This window comes from Sturnira hondurensis, unplaced genomic scaffold, assembly GCF_014824575.4.
Source record: "Sturnira hondurensis isolate 20B ecotype Veracruz unplaced genomic scaffold, ASM1482457v3 Scaffold0013537, whole genome shotgun sequence".
NCBI classification, from domain to species: domain Eukaryota; kingdom Metazoa; phylum Chordata; class Mammalia; order Chiroptera; family Phyllostomidae; genus Sturnira; species Sturnira hondurensis.
Genome location: NW_028086168.1, coordinates 1,508,681 through 1,518,072, shown reverse-complemented (window position 1 = coordinate 1,518,072; position 9,392 = coordinate 1,508,681).

Below are 9,392 nucleotides of genomic sequence, written 5' to 3'. Positions count from 1 at the left end.
GCCTTTGCTCTTGAGGAGCTCATGGTTTAATGGAGACGAAACACAGCTAAGAACTGGCAGTGGGACATGGTAAAGGCCATTCTAATGAACCAAGAAGGGGGGACTCAGGTGACAGGACAAGTGATCAACCAGTTTGGGGTGTCTGAGAAGGTTTCCTCAAGTGGAAGGTAATTTTCTGGAAGAAAGGGGAGAAAGACTTTCTGGGCTGTGGGAGGGGCTGGGGCAGAGACAGACAGTCACGAGCATGGTGTGTTTGGAAACCTGGAAGTTCAGGGAGATGGAGTGGAGGGTGCCTAAGGAATGTTCATAGAGGAGCCTGTCAAAATCTGGGTACTTGCCACTCTCCCAGGGGTCAGAGAAGGGGTTTCACCTTCTGTTGCTGGCCTGGTTCTGTCCTCTTCCAGGTAGCCTATCTCTGTGCCCCTGCTCCCTGCCCAGCTGCAGCTGCTGAGCAGGGGTGGACATCTGCAGAGATGGACTTGGGACAGGCCTGAGGCCCCAGTGTGCTGTAGATGCTCCCGAGCCATGTGTCTGGTCTCACCCAGCCTCGCAGAACCGGGTCAGAGTTGTTTTGCATCAGTTTCTTCCTCCTGGGGAAAGCCAGGATGCAACCAGGGTCTCTGGGTCAGTTGGGAGGAGTGAGAATATCTATCCTTTACCTTGCTCCCCACAAGAATGCCTGCATCTCTGCCTCAGAGCAGCTATTCAAGCTTCTGCTCCTGTATGTTCTTGTTTTTTTCACCATGAAGCAATTCTGAGTAGGGCTCTTGCTGTCTTTCCACTGACCCCCATCTCCTTGTGGCGACCATGTAGCTCCTGAACCAGGGACAGGTCAGTGACTTTTAGAGAGGGGCAGACTGACTGGTGGTTGGACGTCAAGCAGACCCTCTCTGAGGCATGTGGGGTCAGTGGCAGTGGTGGAGGGTACAGGTTAAAGGCACTGGGCAGGAGCAATGAGGATGGGAGAAGACCAGAGAGAAGAATCTGTCTGTTTCTGGACTGCATTCCAGACTCCAGAAGCCTATGTATATGGCGGGACCTGTACTCCCAGGAGCAAAACTAGACACACACACTTCCCTGTCCCCTTACCTATCCTAAGGCAGAACAGTGACAGGAGCTCTGCTGTCACGGGTTTGAATGCTGGTTCTGCCGCACTTACTATGGCGTGAACTTGGGCAGGTAATGACCTCTCTGTGCCTCAGGGCTCTCAGTTGTGAACTGGGCAATGCTGCTGTCACCTCATAGAGTTGTGATGACTGAATGACTTACTGGACATAAATTTAGAGAAGAGCCTGGGATGTACTAAGTACGCTATCACTAGGTAGCAGGCTGGGCCTGGGCCTGGGGAAGCTGCTCAGTGTGATGGTTGAGGAGAATGTGAGGGACCATGCACAGGGTGTGGGTAAGCCGCAGGGACACGGGCAGGGGACAGTGGAGCACCCCAGAGCTAGTACCTCAGGGGGCCTTTACTCTTCACTGTCCCTGGGCCTGACAGGGTGTGGGGCGGGGCAGTTACCTGACACCCTACGGGGTGGGAGTGGAGGGCAGACATACCCCAAGCTCTGATCTCCTGCCCATACCCCGCAAAGACCAGTCCAGTTGGAGGCCAACGGGCAAGGCAGTTAGGTGGCTTTAAACACAGAAGTCGGCCTGCCAGGCCCAGAGCAGGTGTCGAAGGGTGGGCAGATCAGGCAGCCAGTGCCTTCCCGGCACAAATGCCCATTAACGTGGCTGCTGCCTGTCACCCGAGGACGTCACTAATTTCCATTCCTGCCAGCACAGCCCAACTCAGAGGACGGCAGTCAGAGGGCACAGAGCCTTTGGTAGGATAGATAGCAAACCGAGGCAGGGAGGAGGAGGGATGTGTGTCCCGCCCACTGACTCAGCGGTCCTTGAAACTCTATATCTTTCCCATTATCTGGGAAAGAAAGCCTGGGAAACTATGCTTTCATCCCAGGGCCTGAAGGCTGAAAAGGGCCCATAGTGCCTAAAAGAAGAAGCCCATTAGTAGCTTTGGTTATTCAGGCTCCAGTCAAGGAAAGCTAGCACCACCTTTACCTGTCAGTCAATGTGTAACCTCTTCACCCTCTCCCATCCTGCCACCTCTGTAAGTCCTCAGGACAAAGGACTGGGGGAGGGCGTGGTGGGGGCAGCGGGCAAGGTGTGGGGGCTCTGTGCTCTGGGCTCTCTGGATGCTCGTATCTGCCACTCCGGTCCTCACCATCCCTCTGTTTGCCATGTCAGCCTTTGGCCGCCCTGACCCTGCTTCACCCTGAGCCTATGCCTTTCAGCCCTCTCACCCTCACCTTAACTAGGCCCGTTCCCTTCCGTGAGAAGGGATCACCAATAAACCCTGCTTCACGCTACTAGACTCGCTGGTCTCTAACTCCTTACTGCACTGGTGAGAAGAACAGTTTCTAGGAGTTTCTCCTGTAACGTGTTCACCACCCCAATCAAGTCTTCTTCCATCGCCATTTATCCCTCCACACCCTCTTCTACCCGTCTGCTGCACTGGGATTTTTATTATATTTCATATTTTATTTTAAATGTGAAGGGTTTTTTATTTAAACCACAAGCCGTTTGATCACTGTAGAGCCCATACAGAGGGTTAGGACTCTTCAACCAGTGTTCACTGTATGTATTTAGTTTACCTTACCTACTCTGAAAGTGCCCTTTCCGATTCCCCCCAGGCCTCACCACCCTGCCCAGGGAAGTAAAAATAAACCCCCCAAACAAAAACCCAACCCTTATGTAATCAACTGGCAGTGGGATGTTTATTCATCTCTGTCAGGGTGGCGGCCTGGCCTCCGGCAGGCACCAGCTCCTCCACTGGAGAGAGCCTAGGGGATGCTGAGTCATGGCCAGCGGGGGTGCCGGCTGCTGCGGCGGGGTGATTACTGAAGAAAGTGCTGTGTGTTGTGAGTATCTGCATTACTCCCATCCGAGGAAGTGGAAGGCGTTGCCGGGCTGGGGTTGGGGAGCAGGCCCGGCCCAGGCTCCTCCCCACGATCCCCCCCCACTTCATCAGTCAGGCCAGTTTGTGCTCAACTCCACACACCCCCACCCCGCCCCCGCCCCCGCCCCTGAGTTCACTGGGCCCTGACAGGAACCCTCAGGAGTCTGTGCCTGTCGCACGCACTGGGGCTGTCAGNTACTGAAGAAAGTGCTGTGTGTTGTGAATATCTGCGTTACTCCCATCCGAGGAAGTGGAAGGCGTTGCCGGGCTGGGGTTGGGGAGCAGGCCCGGCCCAGGCTCCTCCCCACAATCCCCCCCCACTTCATCAGTCAGGCCAGTTTGTGCTCAACTCCACACCCCCCCACCCCGCCCCCGCCCCCGCCCCCGCCCCCGCCCCTGAGTTCACTGGGCCCTGACAGGAACCCTCAGGAGTCTGTGCCTGTCGCACGCACTGGGGCTGTCAGCTCGAAAGGCCAGAGTTCATCAGGGATGTCTGAGTTTGAGTCCAGGCGAACGTCTTCAGAGCCTGGTTCCCCATCACTGAGTGGCCTTTCCCGAAGTGTCGGCATTGCGGTCCACCACTGTAGACTGCCACCTCTGTGCACAGGGCGGGGCAAATAGAGTTTGCAGTTGTTCTTATAGAAATTAATGCGATAATTAATAATGCAAGAATAAACTCTGCTTCACATACTCACAACCACAAACCTACTTTTGCCCCACCCTGTATTACCTGTATTATCATTTACTTTGTGTTATTTTTTTAATTGCTTTTTTGTACTTTAGAAAATTTTGTTTGAAAAGGAAACGGTATCACTGCCATGCATTGGAACTAGATTCCCCCACCCTAAGTAAGGTCACCATTGACATAAGCACAGAGGATTGTGCCTCCAGCCTGGCTGACTCCGAACCCCGGAGCAGGATGATTTCGAAATAACTCCGTGCATTGGCTGCCCTGAGAGCCTGGCTCCCACCCCTCCCTCTGCCCTGTCCCTAAAATGTGCACAAGCTGATTTGGAATTGGAGTGGAGCCAGGGGGTGCCAGGAGCTGGTAAAAGTTTCACAACCGCTCTGAGGATGTGGGGATAAAGGAAATGTCAGAGGTGGGGAGGGTGTGCCGGGGAGGGGGAGGCGGCCAAGCTGGGCTGAGGGACTGAGTGGATCGGGGTCTGTCAGGAGAGGCTGCTCCTTTGTCTTCGCACACATTCCCCACCGCCTCAGCCCTGCCAGCCCTGTCCAAACCTCAAGGCTCACATCACCTCCTTCAGGGAGCGTTTTCTGGCCCCCTCGTGAAGTCCATAGCCATTTGTATGTACTCTTACTTCAATTTGCTTTGTAATGACATTGTTTATGTAGTGGTGGCATATCCTATGTTACTGTAATTTGCCTCTTTGTCTAATACTTTCAGACTTCTTCTAGACTTCATAGTCTGTATCCTAGAAACACCTGCAGGCAGGCAGAGCTTCCTGTTGGAAGGGCCACAGTCCTGGGTTTTAATCCCATTCCCACCACTTGCAAGTTGTGTGATTTAGAACAAGTAACCTAGTCTCTTTAAGCCACTCTTTCTTCATTTGTTAATGGGAACAATAATTAATATCCACCTTAAAGTGTTTTGTGGGGATTAAATTATATTAAGGATATATAAAAGCACAGGACCAAACACAGAGCAATTGATTGATGTGTATTGAATTGAAGAGAGACAAGTTAGGCTTTGAAGAGCGAGCAGCATTAACAGAGATGGAAAGGTAAGGGGGGAAATGCATACCCAGAGCTATCCTCTCTGGTTCCTAGGGAACAGATGAGAGGGTGGGGTGGCTAGGGAGAGGACAGCAAGTGGGCCACACTCTAGAAGGGACCTCTCTTCACGTTGTCAGCAGAAGCCACTGTAATTCTAGGACTCAGGCAGCCCTGCACTTTCATTTGGTGTAATGGAAACTCTGTTCTGAGCTGCCTCTTCCTTGGTATCACTGTCCCAGGGGCCAGGTCAGTAACCAGAGCAGTGCTTAGGTCTTGTCACTCAGGTGAATAGAGTTGGACAGTCCTCAGGAAAATTCACCCAGGTTTATGAGGGAGACTGGAAAAACACCACAGCTTACTGAAGAGCAAAACTGTTTGGTACCTGGAATGTTCTAGACTGAACTGCATTCAGTACCTTTCTCCTAGGCAAGGCTGGATACGCATAGACTCAATCACCAAGGCCTTCTAAATATCATTTGCTTCAAACTTTGCTTTTAGTTTAATTTTTGAAGTTATAACCTCTCTCTCTTTTACTTTAGTGTCTTTTAATAGTGGCTGCTTCTTTTTTTAATTTTTAAAAATTTATTTTTTATTTATTTTAAAAATAATAAACCCATTACATATTAACATAGTACATTTTTCTAAATATGCATTTTTTAACTTTTTAATTTAAAAATGTTTCATTTATATCTTAGAAAAAGGAAGAGTAAAGAGAGAGACAGATGGATTTGTTGTTCCACTTATCTATCCACTGGCTAATCGATTTCCTGCATGTGCTCTCTTCATGGCGAGAGCCCACAATGTTGGTTTATCAGGATGATGCTCTGACCAGATGAGCTACCTATCCAGCCAGGGCAAAATGTGTATTTTATTAAAGTGAGAGGGGTGGCATTGTCTTACATTTCACAATCCTCTTTGATAGCAGGCTGTAAAAAACACAGCTGTTTTTTTTCTCCCATGCTTCTGCATTCAATCTGTTGCCTAATAGTGGCTGCTTCTTGATCATCTTAATTGCACAAGTAAATAATCTGCCTGGAAAACCCTGGTCTTGGTGGAGATTTTGCTCCCGCTATTACTGCCTCCTTTCCCTGCATCATCCAGTTCTCTCTCTCTTCTGGATTTTTCCCATTTGTAAAATACCATGCTCTCGCTGCTCCAACTTTAAAAAGAAAATAATCTGCCACTTGACTCCACTCTTCTGAAGCAACTCCATTCCTCCGCCCCTTCTCAGCATAACTCCCTGACAGTGTTGCCTATAGTAGCTGCCATGTCTCCTCACTCCCCCTGCACCTCCCCCACCAGCTGCTCTCTGACCTGCTCTGCTCTAGGCCTCCCCAACTCTGCTCCACTGAGCAGCTCCTGTCAACTCATCCTGACCTCCACTGTCTTTTCAGCAGCAGTCAATGGCCTACTCCCCCGCTCTGCTGGAACCCAATTTTCTCCCTCGGGACCCATGACACCACAACCTCTAGGATTTCCCCTCACCTTGACAGCCACTTGTAGAATTCTCATTTCCAGGCTCTGGTTCCTCATGTGAGCTTGAAAATGTTGGCGGTCCTGGGATGTGGTCCTGACTCCCAATCTCTTCTCTGTCCCCATTATCTCCTCATAGGGTCTTCTCATCCCACCCCACAGCTTAAGTACTATATATAGTGGTATATATAGTGTCCCCCCCCCACCCCATGACACTCCAGGCTGGCCTCTCCTCAGAGCTCCAGACTCATGAAACAACCATCTGATTGCTGCCTTCAACTATGTGTCTTTCTGGATTTCTCTCCTTGTTTTCCAGTCTCTTTATCTCCATAAATGGAACTTAACCTAGTTACTCAGGGTAAAAATCTAGTAGTAGGTTCTTCTCTCTTTCTTATTCCTGAAATCCGCATCCCACCCAGTCTCCCTTTCCAATACTTTAGCAACTCCTTTAAAAAACCGCCCAAATATGCCCACTTCTTTTTAGCTTACCTCTACTCGTCCTTTGCCGCCACACCTTACACCTCATTCACCTGGACTCATGCAATAGCTTCCTAAATGCTTCCACTCTTACATACTACCATCATTTTTCTTTACTGAGCAGCTAGAGCTAGTTTTAAAACTCTAAATCAGATTATTTGTGGTTCTTAGAATTTTCCACTGGCTTCCCATTGCACCTAGAAAGAAACCCAGACCCCTGGCCTCGCAGGGCAAGGAGCCAGCTCCTTACTGACCTGCCCTCGAACCAGTTCCCCCTGTGCACTGTGCTCTGGCTGCACTGGCTGGTTCTGCCTCAGGCCTTCTGCACTTGCTGTTCTCTCCCTACCTCCATGTGGTTTTTACACTGATTGGCATCCCTCAGCCTTCTCTGGCTGTAACGGGTTTTAGGCTGGGAGGCCCCAGGACCCCCCAAAGGGGGATTTGTAATGGGGTCCAGAACCTGGGGTGTCTGGGAATTTGGGATATCCACCCCCTGCAAGTCTGGCTGGGGGGTGGGACACAAGAGCAGGGTCATTGAGAGTTATTTTGCATATAAATAATAGCAGGATAGCTCCATATCAATATGCAGAAACGGTTATTTTGCATATCAGCAGCAGGCTAGCTAGGGAGATGGGTGTAACTTTGATTGGTGATGTAGCTGGAACAGGCACCTTGCCTGTTTTCATGCCCTGTTTTATCCTCCAGACCTAGTCTGAGCCCTGACACACACTAGGTGCTCTCAGGTCTGGAATTTTATTTTACCTCACATACAAGATAGTAAGTTAGCTTTTTACTTGTCTGTGAGTGCTAGCAAGAGACATGAGACTCCAGGGTCAGAAACAAGGGACTTCATTACTCCCAGGAGAGCAGGCAGTGTGAGCATTGGCATATTTGGGCCAAATCTCCCTTACCTCCAGCTCTCATGTGCAGGACATGATGTGGGCCAGATGGAGACTGCACAGGCAGTTGAGCAACTGAGCTTGGAGAATCCACAACTTTTATTTTTATATATTTTTAAAACATTTTATTATTTATTTATCTTCAGAGGGGAAAGGAAGGAGAGAGGAAGGAAACATCAATGTATGGTTGCTTCTCGTGCATCCCCTGCAGGGAACTGGCCCCTGCTGGAAACTGGCCTGCAACCCAAGCATGTGCCCTGACTGGGAATCGAACCCCGATCGTCTGGTTCGCAGGCCCACGCTCAATCCACTGAGCTACACCAGCCAGGGCCCCACAACTTTTATAGGAAGCAATAAGTTCCTTCCTTTTGGCCCCAGGGGAGAGTTTATACGATCGTAAGTTTGCTTGCTGACAACACAACCCTGAGAAATGGCCCAAGCATAGAGCAGTCAGGCCTTGTATCCAGGACATACCCAGGAAGATATGTAGAAGCATGAGAGTCTTGGAGAAGGGTGTCTCCTAAAAAGTATGTGGTGAATATTTGTTGAGTGAATGGATGAAAGAAACCTAGTCTAAGTCACCAGTTACCTGAGGTGAACAGCTGCCTGGATTCTCTCTCACTCATGGGTTCCCTTTAACCACCACTCTTATGAGGCCTTATGATGCCTCACTCCTACCTAGACTAACTGAGACTGAATTAGCATGAAACTGGTAGCATCTTCTGTCACTCTTTGAGCCAGATACCACCCTCTGCTTGCTGGATGAGGCTCCCCCCTCCTCTCTGAGGCTGGACCTGTCTCCTCAGAATCTGCCCATCCCACCCCCATATTGCACTGATGTTCAATGGTCCAAGGTTGGTCTTGTCCCAACACACAACATGAGAAGTGTTAACAATGATGTTAATGATGGTATTTTCTGGTACAAATGGGATATGTAGGACCAGCGGTATTTGCTGCAAGCTTGTCTCTCCCCACTCTAGAACCTACTCCATGATATGGCATAAAGTTGACATTTGGAATAATCCTCAGTCCAGACTTAAGAATTCGGAAGTTCAAATTGACAGCGTCCTGATTGACATGATTTGGTGATGCCGACTGACCAAAAGAGCTCTCAGAATGAAGAAACATTTGACAATGAATTACTTTAATTAGCAGAAAGGTGCACAACTGCCAGATAGCTGGAAAATGTATAACCGTCTACCTAGCACATCTTACTCTGTAGGCAGACTACAGGGGGAGTTAAATTGTACTCAGGAGGTTGTGTGGCAGATCCAGGCCCCAGCACCAGCAGCCAGGTGAGAGGGAGGTTGAATGGCGTCCTGTTCCGAAAGCCTGATCTTCACGTTAGAAACAAACCTGTCAGCTCGAGTCTTATCCTGTACCCTGAAGAGTTCTAGGTTTCGAGTCAATCTTTGTCTCTCAGATTCTCCTTTTTCAGTGTTATTAGGGTCGACAATTCTCCCTTTTTGATCAATGCATTCTTTTTCTGTGTTTTACTTCCAATTATTTTAATTCTTTTATCATACAACTAATGTGTGAACACATTTTGTTGTTAAAGATTCAAGCAACACATACACATATAGAAAGAAAAACCATGGAAAAGTTCTCCGTCACGTGTGTCTGCCATCTCCTGTCCCAGTTTCACGGGGCACTGTGAAAGGAGAGGAGCCGGCACATGCAAACAATCGGACAGGACCGCAGAGTGGGCCTGTGACTGTCTCTGGGAGAGGAGTTTGTGAGCGATTGTTTTCTTCACATTTTTGTGCATTCATTTTTGTAACAATTACTCATATGTTACTTCTATAATAAAAAGAATTTTTCTTGAAAAGAAAAAGAGCATTGCCTTTGGAGCC